At 41.0% G+C, this 13,503-nt stretch overlaps 2 long non-coding RNA genes across 2 annotated transcripts in view; one reads left to right on the top strand and one right to left on the bottom strand.

The window, feature by feature from the left end:
* Positions 1-11,972, bottom strand: part of LOC149984587 (uncharacterized) — a 220,348-nt gene extending 208,376 nt beyond the window's left edge. Inside the window, exon 1 of the long non-coding RNA XR_016494689.1 lies at positions 11,381-11,972. This is a non-coding gene — a long non-coding RNA (uncharacterized LOC149984587). The remainder of the gene's footprint in view (positions 1-11,380) is intronic.
* Positions 1-13,503, top strand: part of LOC149984586 (uncharacterized) — a 260,888-nt gene that overhangs the window by 97,403 nt on the left and 149,982 nt on the right. The window lies entirely within an intron of this gene.

The raw sequence follows: 13,503 nt of genomic DNA, 5'->3' as shown, positions 1-13,503 counted from the left end.
ACAGGAATTAAGTCATCAACATGTATTGATCTGATATTTACTAATGCTGCAGAAATGTTCTTTGAAGGTGTATCCAAATCCATAGGAAGTAGTGATCACAATATAGCCATATCTAGGAAAACCAAAGTTTCAAAGGCTGGGCCTAATATAGTGTATAAGAGGTCATACAATAAGTTTTGTAGTGATTCATATGTTGATGTAAAGACTATTTGCTGGTCTGTGGTGTTTAATGAGGACCAACCAGATGCTGCACTTGACACATTTATGAAACTACTTATTCCAGTTACTTATAAGCACGCACCCATTAGAAAAAGTACTGTAAAAACTGTTACATCCCCTTGAATTGATGAGGAATTGAAAAATTGTACGGTTGAGAGGGATGAGGCATAAGGTATGGTAATTAAGTCTGGCAGCCCAACTGATTGGCAAACATACTGCAAATTAAGAAATCATGTGATAAAACTAAATACAAATAAACTACACTATGAAACAAATATTAATTATATAAAAAATGATAGTAAAAAGCTTTGGGACACCTCAAATTAAATGATGGGTGAAATAGCCAACTCGGCTCCTTCATTCATTGAATTCATTCATCACAAAGCCCACTGATATTACAAACTACTTTAATTATTTCTTAATTGGCAAGACAAGCAAATTTAGGGATGACATGCCAGCAACAAACGCTGACACTACACGTCCAAGTATATCGGACCAAATTATGAAAGACAAGAAATCCGTAATGCCAGTGTGGAGGTGAAGAAAATTATTGTTGTCTGTCAACAATGACCAGCCACCTGGGTCTGACAATCTGGATGTAAAATTACTGAGGATAATAGCAGATGATATTACCACTCCTATTTGCCACATCTTCAATGTAAGCCTACTATAGAGTGTGTGCCCTCAGGCCTGGAGGGAAGTTAAAGTCATTCCGTTAACCAAGAATAGTAAAGCCCCCTTTACTGGCTCAAATAGCCGACCAATCAGCTTCTTACCTACCCTTACAAAACTTGGAAAAACTTGTGCTTGACCAGATACACTGCTCTTTCACAGTAAACAAATTGACAACAGAATTTCAGCATGCTTATAGGTAAGGGCACTCAACAAGCATAGCACTTACACAAATGACCAATGATTGGCTGAGAGAATTTGACGATAAAATGATTATTGAGGCTGTCTTGTTAGACTTCAATGCAGCTTTTGACATTATCGATCATAGTCTGATGCTGAAAAAATTGTGTTTTGGCAGAGCGCAGAGCGCCAAAATCACATATGTAAGATACTAAATGAAAGCTACATGTGTTGTGAATCCAGCCAACATGTCAGATTTCAAAAAGGCTTTTTGGCAAAAGCAAACGATGCTATAATTCGAGAGTAGCACCTCCTTAAACAAAGAGTGAGAACTGTAGGTTGTGACACAAAATGCAGAAATAAAAATATAAATCATGCCTTACCTTTGACGAGCTTCTTTTGTTGGCAGTCCAATATGTCCCATGAACATCACAAATGGTCCTTTTGTTCGATTAATTCCGTCGATATATATCCAAAATGTCCATTTATTTGGCGTGTTTGATCCAGAAAAACACCGGTTCCAACTTGCGCAGCGTGACTACGAAATATCTCAAAAGTTACCTGTAAACTTTGCCAAAACATTTCAAGCTACTTTTGTAATATAACTTTAGATATTTTTAAAGTAAATAATTTATCAAATTGAAGACGGGATGATCTGTGTTCAATACAGGAAGAAAACTAACTGACGCTACATTTCTGGCCTCTATCTAAAAGTACACTTGAAGTGACCCTGGTTTTGAACAGGGCTACTTCTTCATTACACAAAGGAAAAACCTCAACCCATTTCTAAATACTGCTGACATCCAGTGGAAGCGGTAGGAACTGCAAGAAGGTCCCTTAGAAATCTGGATTCCCAATGAAAAACCAAATTGAAAAGAGAGTGACCTCAAAAAATAAATCTAAATGGTTTTTCCTCAGGGTTTCGCCTGCTACATAGGTTCTGTTATACTCACAGACATCATTCAAACAGTTTTAGAAACTTCGGAGTGTTTCCTATCGAAATCTACTAATAATATGCACATCTTATCTTCTGGGGATGAGTAGCAGGCAGTTGAATTTGGGCACGCATTTCATCTGGACATGAAAATACTGCCCCCTGTCACAAGAAGTTAATGGAAGCCTCCAAAATATAGTCCAGTTAGAATCAGGAATTCCCCAGGGTAGCTGTTTAGGACCCTTGCTCTTTTCAAGTTTTACTAACAACGTGCCACTATGCGGATGACTCAACACTATACACGTCAGCTACTACAGAGACCGAAATGAGTGCAACACTCAACAAGGAGCTACAGTTAGCGTCATTAAGTTAGCCCTAAATATTAGGACATCTACATTGTGCATGACGCAAGTAATCTTTCCAACAATTGTTTACAGAATATTTCACTGTATCACAATTCCAGTGGGTCAGACGTTTACTTACACAAAGTTGACTGTGCCTTTAAACAGCTTATAAAATTTCAGAAAATTATGCCTTGGCTTTAGAAGCTTCTGATATGCTAATATACACAATTTTAGTCAATTGGAGGTGTACCTGTGGATGTATTTCAAGGCCTACCTTCAAACTTTGTGTCTCTTTGCTTGACATCATGGGAAAATCAAAATAAATCTGCCAAGACCTCCACAATAATTGTAGACCTCCACAAGTCTGGTTCATCCTTGGGAGCAATTTCCAAATGTCTGAAGGTACCACATTCATCTGTACAAACAATACTATGCAAGTATAAACACCATGGGACCGTGCAGCTGTCATACCGCTCAGGAAGGAGACGCATTCTATGTTCTAGAAATAAGCGTACTTTAGTGCGAAAAGTGCAAATCATATCCAGAACAACAGCAAAGGACCTTGTGAAGATGCTGGAGGAAACAGGCACAAAACAATCTATATCCACAGTAAAACGAGTCTTATATCGACATACCCTGAAAGCCTGCTCAGCAAGGAAGAAGCCTTTGCTCAAAACCACCATGAAAAAAAGCCAGACTACTGATTACAACTGCACATGGGTAAATGGATGGCATCATGAGGGAAAATTATGTGGATATATTTACGCATCATCTCAAGACCCCAGTCAGGAATTTAAAGCTTGGTCTCAAATGGGTCTTCCATATGGACGATGACCCCAAGCATACTTCCAAAATTGTGTCAAAATGGCTTAAGGACAACAAAGTCAAGGTATTGGTGTGGCCATCACAAAGCCCTGACCTGAATCCCATAGAATTTGTGGGCAGAACTGAAACAGCGTGTGCGAGCAAGGAGGCCAACAAAACTGACTCAGTTACCCCAACTCTGTCAGGATGAATGGGCCAACATTCAGCTTTTGAAAGGCTTCCCAAAACGTTTGACACAATGCTACCAAATACTAATTGAGTGTATGTAAACTGTGTACTGTATGTCTGACCCATTGGGAATGTGATGAAAGAAATAAAAGCTGAAATACATCCTTCTCTCTATTACTATTCTGACATTTCACATTCTTAAAATAAAGTGGTGATCCTAATTGACCTAAGACAAGGAACTTTTACTAGGATTAAATGTCAGGAATTGTGAAATACGAGTTTAAATGTATTTCCGAATTCAACTGTATCTTTGACTAATAGATGTTCTAACAGGCACTTTAGTTATTGCCAGCCTAATCTCAGGAGTTGATAGTCTTTAAGTCATAAACAGAGCTGTGACTCAAGCATTGCTAAGAGCTGCTGGCAAACGCAGTAAAGTTAAAATGAATGCTTATTGGCCTGCTGCCGCCTACCACCGCTCAGTCAGACTGTTCTATCAAATATCAAATCTTAGACTTAAAATATAATAAACTAAGAAAGATGATTATTTGGTCAATAATATGTTCAAGTCTGGAAACTATCATTTAGAAAACAAAACGTTTATTCTTTCAGTGAAATACGGAACCCTTCCGTATTTTATTGAATGGATGGCAACCCTAAGTCTAAATATTGCTCTTACATTGCACAACCTTCAATGTAATGTCCTAATTATGTCAAATTCTGGCAAATTAGTTCACAACAAACCAGGCCGCCAAAACTGTTCCATATACCCTGACTCTACGTACAATGAACGCAAGGGAAGTGACAAAATTTCCTTAGTTAATTTAGCCTGCTAACATGAATTTCTTTTAACTAAATTTGCAGGTTTCAAAAAATATACTTCTGTGTATTAATTTAAAGAAAGGCATTGATGTTTATGGTCAGGTACATTCGTGCAACAATTGTGCTTTTTTTCGCGAATGTGCATTTGTTAAATCATCCCCCGTTTGGCGAAGTTGGCTGTGATTCGATGATAAATTAACAGGCACCGCATTGATTATATGCAACGCAGGACAAGCTAGTTAACCTAGTAATATCATCAACCATGTGTAGTTAACTAGTGATGATATGAAGATTGATTGTTTTTTTATAAGATAAGTTTAATGCTAGATAACAATTATCTTGGCTCCTTGCTGCACTCACATAACAGGTGGTCAGCCTGCCACGCAGCTTCCAAAAAGGCTGATTACGGATTTGATATGAAAATGTGATATCGGGCCTAATTAATCGGCCATGCAGATTTAATCGGTCAACCTCTAGTCTCTTCAGAGTCCCCAAGTCCAGAACAGACTATGGGAGGCACACAGAGCCATGACTACATGGAACTCTATTCCATGTCAAGTAACTGACACAAGCAGTAAAATTAGATTTAAAAAACAGATAAAAAACACTATGGAACAGCGGGGACTGTGAAGCAACACAAACAATGGCACAGATACATACATGCATGCGCACACACACACACACACACACACACACACACACACACACGGATTTACTACTGTAGATATGTGATAGTCGTGGAGTAGGGGACCGAGGGCACCCAGTGTGTTGTGAAATCTGGCAATGTATTGTAATGTTGTACAAACAACCTTCATTTTGCTGGACCGCAAGAAGAGTAATTTACGATTACTGTATGTGAATCTGAAGTTCCTGGTCTTATCTGTTACCTGTCTATAGCTTTCAAAATATTAAATGTTACAGGGTCTCAAACTCAAATTACCTGGTGACAACTTCAGTCTTATTGTTCTCATGACAACTTCAGTCTTATTGTTCTCATGTGGGAACATTATCAATATTACTATGGTGTCAGGGACTCATTTACATATCTCCCAGCATTCTCTGTTAGTAGTTAGAGTTGTTGTCCCGCCATTGGGATTGTTGTTTAAGTGTCCTGTGGTTACACAAAAGACTGGTTGCAGGATCCTAGGCGCTTGAAGCTAGTTCCTACTTCACAGGAGAGCATTGGAGAAAAAAAGCCATATTGAGTAGGTGAACATTCATGTGCCTTAATTACAAATTTGTATTTGACCTGTAAATATTAATAAAAAATGTAATTATGAGTCTAGTTTAGCCAAGGAGGAACCACTGAGCTATATAATGAGAAAGAATGGATCCTTCTTGGCTAGCCATGACTGGCTGAGATAACTGATGGGCTGGACAGGCCGAGAGATGAGTCCTAATTGGTCTCTCATGTCAAAGGCTTCTGTCTATGACAGAATGGGGTCTTCCCTGGTCAGTATATAAATCATATTTGTAACCTCAGATTTTTGCAAGTGTCTCTTGCAAACATATTCATCCCCCTTGGCATTTTTCCTATTTTGCTGCATTACAACCTGGATTTTAAATGTATTTTTATTTGGATGTCATGTAATGGACAAAAACAAGATAGTACAAATTGGTGAAGTGAAATGACAAAAATAACTTGTTTCAAAAATAATTTTAAAAAACCAACTGAAAAGTGGTGCATGCTTATGTTTTCACCCCCTTTGCTATGAAGCCCCTAAATAAGATCTGAAACAACCAATTACCTTCAGAAGTCACATAATTAGTTAAATAAAGTGCACCTGTGTGCAATCTAAGTGTCACAAGATCTCAGTATAGATACACCTGTTCTGAAAGGCCCCAGAGTCTGCAACACCACTTAGCAAGGGGCACCAACAAGCAAGGAAGAACCATGATGACCAAGGAACTCTTAAAACAGGTCAGGGACAGAGTTGTGGAGAAGTACAGATCAAGTTTGGGTTATAAAAAAATATCAAGAAACTTTTAACATCCCACGGAGCACCATTAAATATTTTTTTTTAAGAATATGGAAAGAATATGGCACCACAACAAATCTGCCAAGAGAGGGCCGCCCACAAAACTCCAGGACCAGGCAAGGAGGGCATTAATAAGAGAGGCAACAAAGAGACGAAAGATAACCCTGAAGGATCTGCAATGCTCCGCGGTACCTGGATTCGCTTAGCTGAAAGCCAAAGGTCGGAGGACGATAAAGGATTTTTTTTCTTTTTTCCAAGGCGTTTTGTTTTTCCAGTGCCTTCCATTTGGAAAGCAGTTTTTCTTTGATTGAATGTGGCATTTTTAGTAGTATATTGATGGGGATACTGAAGCTTGAGCTAAAGGACGTTTTATGCCTCCCAGATAATCCGATGGATGGGGCATTTGATGTGACTTGTCATAGAGAAGAAAAACATGAAGAAATATTGAATAAGGTTATAGAAGGAAAGGCCGATGTGTCATTATGAAGTGATTAGCTTGGCGAAAAGTAGTTTTAGAGTGGTAACAGTGACTATGTATAATCCCCATGTGACTGACGATGAGGTGAGGGCCTTTCTGGGGAGATACAAGGACAATGTCTCCTCAGCGAGGCAGCTCAGGGACTATCTGGGATTCTGGAAAAGGAGGAGAGGGTTCCAGGCTCTTCTCAGGGAAGACCCAAAGGGATTGGGTGCTTACCTCCATCTTCCAGCAATGTTCTCCCTGCGGGCTGACAGGGGGACGTTGTTTTACGCCCATCAGCCTCCGTTTTGTAGGCGCTGTATGGCCGTAGGCCATATCCTTGCCTCGTGCAGTACAAGAAAGTGCAGGTTCTGTGGATCGATTGAGCACGAGGCAAGGGACTGTGACGAGCCAAAGGCTTGCCACGGGTGTGGCTCATCAACACACCTGTGGAAGGATTACCTAGCTCGTCATAGGTCGTACGTATCTGCAGCTGGAAGGGGAGTAGTCGGTGCAGGGGATGGGGAAGTCAGGGAAGAGGAGGGTACATGGAAGCTGGAACAGGCTCAGATTGGAAGAGATCACAGAAGGAGGAGGAGGAAAAGATGCCCAGAGGAGAGGGAGCAGTTGAAGTAGAGGAGGAGCAGGAGAAGGCGCCGAGAGGAGAGGGAGCGGTTGAAGGAGAGGAGGAAGGAGACAGGAGAGTGGAGAGACCAGAGAAGACAGCAGCAGAGAGGGAGGAGACAGAGATGGAATCGGAGGCAGGACCAGAAGGAAAGGGTGTGAAGGAGTGGGGGGACAGTGATGCGTCGAGCGCCCGGGTAGAGGAGATGGTGGGGAGGTGGGATAGCAATTCCTCCAAAGAAGAGGGCACTCGGTGGAAAGGAGGAGGGGTGGAGTGGGGAGGTAAGGCAGGAGATGGAAGGGGGAGAAGTTTTGGGGCCCTTGTTGGCCCCCTCTTCTCCTTCTCTTTCACTCCTGACACAGATTATCTCCCAGGCATGGCCCGTGGGTGGGCAATGGAGGGGGGACCAAGCTTCCTGTTTGGGGACACAGGGCCCTCAGTCCAGAGTCAAACAGGAAGCATGGTGGGGGAGGTGGTGGAGTTTGGCAAGCAACCCAGGATGCACTGTACCAAACACCGTTCTGGGGTAGGGAGATGGTGGTCAATTGGGGGGCATCAGGAGTGGAGACAACGTCCCCGCCGGTTGGGACGGAGCAGGGGAGTAAAGGGTGAGCTTTCTGTTTCTTTTCTTTTGCTGTGTCCTGGGGGTTAATAGTTGCGTTGCTTTATTTTTGATCTGATGTTGTCATTTTTTATAGGTAGTTTGTAGGTGGGATGGGGAGGGGAGATGCTCTCCTTATTTTGGTTTTGGCTTTTGTTTGCTTGTTTTGTAATGCCTATTTTGAGTTGGCTGGTATTATGCATGGTTTGGATTTATTGTGCATGTTTCTGGTTTTTAAAAAATGCCTATTTAATTTTTGCTTGTATTATTCAAGTTTTTTGGTTTTGGCATTCTAAGTAATAAAAACATTTTATTAAAAAAAAAATTATAATAATCTATCCAATAATCTGGACCACTTTAAGCCGTACACTCCACAGAGCTGGGCTATATTGAATATTGTCCAGAAAAAAGCCGCTGCTAAAGAAAAAAAATAAGGAAACAAGTTCGGTGAGATGAGACTAAAATGTAGCTTTTTGGCCATCAAGGAAATTGCTGGCGCAAACCCAACACCCCTCATCACCCCAAGAACACAATGTTTTTCATCGACAGGGACTGGGAAACTGGTCATAATTGAAGGAATGATGGATGGCGTTAAATACAGGGATATTCTTGAGGTCAACCTGTTTCAGTCTTCCAGAGATTTGAGTCTAGGACGGAGGTTCACCTTCCAGCAGGACAATGACCCAAAGCATACAACTAAAGCAACACTTGAGTGGTTTAAGGGGAAACATTGACCTGTCTTGGAATGGCCTAGTCAAAGCCCAGATGTCAATCCAATTGAGAATCTGTGGTGTGACTTATATATTGCTGTACACCAGCGGAGCTCATCCAACATGAAAGAACTGAAGCAGTTTTGCCTTGAAGAATGGGCAAACATCTCAGATGCCTAGATCTGCCAAGCTTATAGAGACATGCCCCAAAAGACTTGCAGCTGTAATTGCTGCAAAAGGTGGCTCTACAAAGTATTGACTTTGGGGGGTAAATTGTTATGCAAGATCAAGTTTTCAGTTTTGTTGTCATGTTTGTTTCACATCTTCAAAGTAGTTGGCATGTTGTGTAAATCAAATTATACAACCCCCCCCATAGATCAATTTTAATTCCAGGTTGTAAGGCAACAAAATAGGACAAATGACGAGGGGGGTGAATACTTTCGCAAGCCAATGTTTGTTAATAAAAGCATCTTCTACATATTAATGACCAAATTGCTATGTCCACATGAACACTTGAAAAACACAGTGGGTATTATTCTAATGATCTCTGTCCGGATATAAGGCCAAGGGAGTGATAACAAATATTTTACATAGCTTACATTTTCCACACCCTTGATGTTCACCGGTCTTTTGGTGCGTTGATCCACTGTTGCATGATGGCACATAGATGGGCAGTATTATATTACATGTTTATGTTTTCGAAAATGATTGACAAATTAAGAATATTTTTAAATTTTAAATTTTGAATGGTAGTGTACATTGCAAGTTGGGGGATGTTCACACCGACAGTAGCCGGGCAATAAAGAGTCTATTGTGCTGTTAATAGGGCTACAGTGCAGTAGTACAGTACCTTTTCATGTCATTTTTCATTAAATCCAATTCGGATTTAAGTATAGCTTTTGACTGACGCCTTTAATGAGTCATTATTAGTTACATTGTTTTAGTTTGAACGTGCAGACAGGCACTAAGAACAGCGGGAACGTTACTCTAGTCAGCGCCATTATTAGTGCAATGCCCGTTAAAGTGTTGCTCTGTGCTACCCAGTGGAGCGGGGTGGGGGTTCACGCTTGTGAAAAACAGGGTTAAAAAAACAGGGTTAACAATATATCTGGGAGAATATCTAAGGGGCCTTTATATAATTCTAAATTCTATTAATAATATTCGCTTTGTTTAAAAAATAGCAACATTTTGGAGATTTTGTTTTCAAATAACATAAAGTGAGTGAGAAAAAGGCCATTCTTAAACAGGGGGTGAGACATTATTAGTAATTTGTAATAAAAAAAAGCCAGTTTGTTATCTATAATTATTTATTTATGTTTTTAGAGGGAGAGAAACCAAAAGCCAACCGTTGCCTCATGGGTCACGGCCGGCACTGGTATTGAACCAGCATCTGTGACAGGTTGCGAGTAAGCTACAGTGCAACGGTAAGAGCAAAATAATCCTAACATTTGCTGCTTGATGAAGCCGAAGCTCCAGTCGGTGGGCAAACATCAAACTTTAAGATGAGGTAGCAGTCGGGCGTCTGTTTTGTTTCTCTTGTCCCATCCCGTGTATATCTTCGTATATATTTCGTACATGTTTTTATATTTTATCTCAATTTCCATCTACGGACTGAACATACTCTCCTGCAACCTTCCTCACCCAATGTGGTATGGTTATGCAATCTGTAATACTTTAGAACTGGAATCCCCATCAGGAGCTAGCCAGCTAACTAGCTAGTAGTAGGTTAGCATCTACTAGCGGTCATCACCGTTATGTCGGGCATCAGCCAGCCTCTGCCCGGGAAATTCCTGTCAGTCTGCACAGAGCGATATCAACCCAGAGCATATCGGACTGAATTTTCTCTACCACATCTCCGGATTCCTACCGCAAGCTCTGAACCCTTATTCCGGATCATCGCAGCTAGCTAGCAGTTTTCCGAGTGGCTAATCCTGGCTAACGTCTTTAGCCTGGAGCTGGCCTCGAGCTGGGCCCATCTCCCGGCTAGCCGAAGAGATCCATCAGACAATTCTTTGGTTCCCAAGTGGAAGAGGTTATATGGGAAGTACGAGCAGGTGAAGAGGAAGCTGCAACAGAAGGCCTCCCAACGATGGACGTTCAGATGGCCAGATTAACCTTTCTGATCTCCCCATCCCGGATCCGGGTTCGTGAATACAGACTCAAGCTCATTACCATAACGCAACGTTAACTATTCATGAAAATCGCAAATGAAATGAAATAAATATGCTAGCTCTCAAGCTTAGCCTTTTGTTAACAACACTGTCATCTCAGATTTTCAAAATATGCTTCTCAACCATTGCAAAACAAGCATTTGTGTAACAGTATTGATGGCTAACGTAGCATTTAGCATTAGCATTCAGCTGGCAACATTTACATAAAAAAACAGAAAAGCATTCAAAAAAATCATTTACCTTTGAAGAACTTCAGATGTTTTCAATGAGGAGACTCTCAGATAGCAAATGTTCAGTTTTTCCTGAAAGATTATTTGTTTAGGACAAATCGCTCCGTTTTCTGCGTCACGTTTAGCTATGAAAAAAACCCTGTATCCAGGATTGTGTAAATCTATCAGCAAGCTCATTAGCATAACACAACGTTAACTATTTATGAAAATCGCAAATGAAATGAAATAAATATGCCATCTCTCAAGCTTAGCCTTTTGTAAACAACACTGTCATCTCAGATTTTCAAAATATGCTTCTCAACCATAGGAAAACAATAATTTGTGTAAAAGTAGCTAGCTAGAGTTAGCATTTCGTGTTAGCATTTAGCGTTAGCATTAGCGTTAGCATCCAGCACGCAACATTAACAAAAACATAAAAGCCTTCAAATAAAATCATTTACCTTTGAAGAACTTCTGATGTTTTCAATGAGGATACTCTCAGTTAGATAGCAGATGCTCAGTTTTTCCAAAAAGATTCCTTGTGTATTAGAAATAGCTCCGTTTTATACATCACATTTGGCTACCAAAAAAAATCCATAAATTCAGTCCTCAAAACGCAAACTTTTTTCCAAATTAACTCCATAATATCGACTGAAAACATGGCAAACGTTGTTTAGAATCAATCATCAAGGTGTTTTTCACATATCTCTTCATTGATACATCGTTCTTGGACACATGCTTTCTCCCCTGAATCAAATGGTAAAGTAGAAGCAGCTGGCAATTGCGCACCGAATTCGACGCAGGACACCAGGCGGACACTTGGAAAATGTAGTCTCTTATGGTCAATCTTCCAATGATATGCCTACAAATACGTCACAATGCTGCTAAGACCTTGGGCGAACGACAGAAAGTGTAGGCTCATTCGTTGCGCAATCACAGCCATATAAGGAGAGAATGGAAAACAGAGCTTCAGAAATTCTGCTAATTCCTGGGTGATGCATCATCTTGGTTTCGCCTGTAGAATGAGTTCTGGGGCACTTACAGACAACATCTTTGCAGATTCTGAAACTTCAGAGTGTTTTCTTTCCAAAACTGTCAAGAATATGCATAGTTGAGCATCTTTTCGTGACAAAATATCGCGCTTAAAACGGGAACGTTTTTTATCCAAAAATGAAATAGCGCCCCTAGAGCTCTAACAGGTTAATGGTTCCATGGATAGAGATGGCGGGGCTGTTTCTTCTCACTGTGGAATTGACTAAAGATAGAAGAACATGACTAAGGATAGCACCTCATGTGCTGGACCCAATAAAGTGGAGAAGAAAGAGAAGACTGGATGAAAATCAAAATATCTTGAGATCCCGACCATGCCTGAAGGGCAAGACTGAGACTACAGATTGACCAACAACAAAAAAAAGGATGAGTCAAGACTGAAGCAAGTCAATGAGAGATCTGCAGCAAGTCAACAAGAGATGGATGAAAGGGAAATATAGCAACTAAGTGGTAAGGAAGAACATCAGAACCAGATACAGGATCTGGAGATAAGAGAGAGAGAACTAAGGACCAGAGAACATGAACTCAAAAACAGGGAACATGATTTAAAGCAAAGAGAAAAGGAATTAAAAAGTCAGGAAAAGTATATGGATAAACGACAGAACAACATGGACCAAGAGGCAAGAGTAACTGAATAATCATCAACAAAAGACCTGAGGTGCTTCACTTGGAGAACAAGATCTGGAGATGTCCACCACAATAAGGAAAATAGAAGGTGACATCAATCTCCTGTGCTCTCCATTTACTCAACATGGAGGGCCCTAATGACAGAACAAGCAGTGAAATGGAATCAAGACTCTCAGCCTGGGGCAAATTGGAGGCAAGTGTTCCCCTGATCTGACTGGAGAAAGGAAAATGGCAGATCTCAGAAAGGTCCAGCACACAACAGAAATCCTCCTTACTAACCTGAAATCGCATAAAAAAGCCAAGGATGTCGGCTGCCAGGGAAAAATGTTGAAGACATGGCTGGGACCAAAACTATCTCACAAACTAGCCATGAAAGCCCTCAGCACGTGAGTCTGGTGGAACTGTAGAAGCCTGCTGTCAACCACATACTACCCTGAAATGCCTCAAGGAAACGGCCTGGGGACAGGTGCTCTGATACCTCCATCAAGGAACAATTTACACCACGCTATCACTTGGGTATGGCGCTACAAGCTTGGCTCCCCCATATTTGGGGAGTTTCTCTCATTTCTCTCTGCAGATCCTTTCAAGCTCTATCAGGCTGGATGGGGAGCGTTGCTGCACAGCTATTTTCAGGTCTCTGCAGAGATGTTCGGTCGGGTTCAAATTTGGGATCTGGCTAGGACATTCAAAAACTTGTCACGAAGCCACTCCTGCAGTGTCCTAGCTGTGTGTTTGGGGTTGTTGTCCTGTTGGAAGGTGAACCTTCACCCCAGTCTGAGGTCCTGAGCACTCTGGAGCAAGTTTTCATCAATGATCTGTCTGTATTTGCTCCGGTCATCTTTGCCTTGATCCTGACTAGTATCCCAGTCTCTGCCGATGAAAAATATCCCCACAGCATGATGCTATC

The sequence above is a fragment of the Oncorhynchus mykiss genome, chromosome 3, assembly GCF_057628025.1.
Source record: "Oncorhynchus mykiss isolate SJ-2025 chromosome 3, ASM5762802v1, whole genome shotgun sequence".
Lineage (NCBI taxonomy): Eukaryota > Metazoa > Chordata > Actinopteri > Salmoniformes > Salmonidae > Oncorhynchus > Oncorhynchus mykiss.
This window is presented reverse-complemented; position numbering and strand designations above follow the sequence as displayed.